This window comes from Pterocles gutturalis, unplaced genomic scaffold (genome assembly GCF_000699245.1).
Source record: "Pterocles gutturalis isolate BGI_N339 unplaced genomic scaffold, ASM69924v1 scaffold41686, whole genome shotgun sequence".
In the NCBI taxonomy this organism is placed as follows: Eukaryota; Metazoa; Chordata; class Aves; order Pterocliformes; family Pteroclidae; genus Pterocles; species Pterocles gutturalis.
The window spans coordinates 4,114-5,515 of record NW_010104436.1 but is presented as its reverse complement, the minus strand read 5'-3'; the positions used below and the strand labels follow the sequence as shown (position 1 = coordinate 5,515).

The following is a 1,402-nucleotide window of genomic DNA, read 5'->3' as shown; positions in this document are numbered from 1 at the left end:
CAGCAAGACTTGGGGTGAATCGCAGAGCTAAAGCGGAGGGAGGAGCCGGGGGGAGGGAGGAAGGGCGGGGAAGGGGCGCGGGGACAGGGGGGGCTCCCGGCTCTCCCCGCCGCAGGGTGCGCGGAGCTCCGCCGGGGACGGCTCCGGGGGGGATGGAGAACGGTTCTGCCAGCCCGGGGACCGCGCTGGGCGACAGCGACAACCAGACACTGGGCTGGATGCCCCGGCAGCCCCTGGAGCTGCAGGTAGTCACCATCCTGCTGGTGCTGGTCATCTGCGGGGTGGGCATCGCGGGCAACGTGATGGTGGTGCTGGTGGTGCTGCGAACCAGGCATATGGTGACCCCCACCAACTGCTACCTGGTGAGCCTGGCAGTGGCCGATCTCATCGTGCTGCTGGCAGCCGGGCTGCCCAACATCTCAGAAGTGGTGGCTTCCCGGGGGTACGGGTTACCCCGGGTGCCTTTTTTTAGTATTTGGGCATCAACATCTCCGCCTGGTCCATCACTGCCTTCACGGTGGAGCGTTACATCGCAATCTGCCACGCCATCAAAGCGCAGCTCCTGTGCACCGTGTCCCGCGCCAAGCGCATCATCTCGTCGATGTGGCTCTTCACCTCCATCTATTGCCTCATGTGGTTCTTCCTGGTGGACACGACCCAGGTCACCTTCTTGGATGGGGCACAGGTCAGCTGTGGCTACCGGGTCTCCAGAAACCTTTACCTGCCCATTTACTTCTTGGATTTTGCTGTCTTCTACATCATACCGTTGGGGCTGGCAACTGTCAGCGCATCATCTCGTCGATGTGGCTCTTCACCTCCATCTATTGCCTCATGTGGTTCTTCCTGGTGGACACGACCCAGGTCACCTTCTTGGATGGGGCACAGGTCAGCTGTGGCTACCGGGTCTCCAGAAACCTTTACCTGCCCATTTACTTCTTGGATTTTGCTGTCTTCTACATCATACCGTTGGGGCTGGCAACTGTCCTCTACGGTCTCATTGCCCGCATCCTCTTCATGACCCCCCTGCCCGCCACCCCACAGCACTCCTGCCTGGGGTCCGTGCACCAGGGCGGCTCCCTCAAGCTCTCCTGCCGGGGCAACAGGGGGGCCCTAGGCTCCCGAAAGCAGGTAGGGGCTCCTGCCGGGCTGGGGCACGTGGGTATGTGGGCAGAGCTGCCAGGGGCTCAGTGCTTCAAAGGGCATTCTGGAGGGGGATGGGGTGCCCCAATATTTTGCTTCCCTTTGGGGAGGAGGCGAGAGGGTTGGTTTGCTGCACAGAAGCCCCCCCAAGCTCAGCTGGGGTCTGGCAGCACCGATGGGGTCCCCCTGCTTCGGCTGAGCTCAGTGGAGCAGGACACGTCTCTAGCATCACTTGGGAGACGCAGGGGTGCAGAGATGTTTG

The 1,402-nt window shown here is 62.2% G+C and overlaps 1 pseudogene; it reads left to right on the top strand.

Moving 5' to 3' along the window:
- The first annotated feature begins 152 nt into the window (after positions 1-152).
- Positions 153-1,128, top strand: LOC104460631 (annotated as a pseudogene).
- Positions 1,129-1,402: the final 274 nt, after the last annotated feature.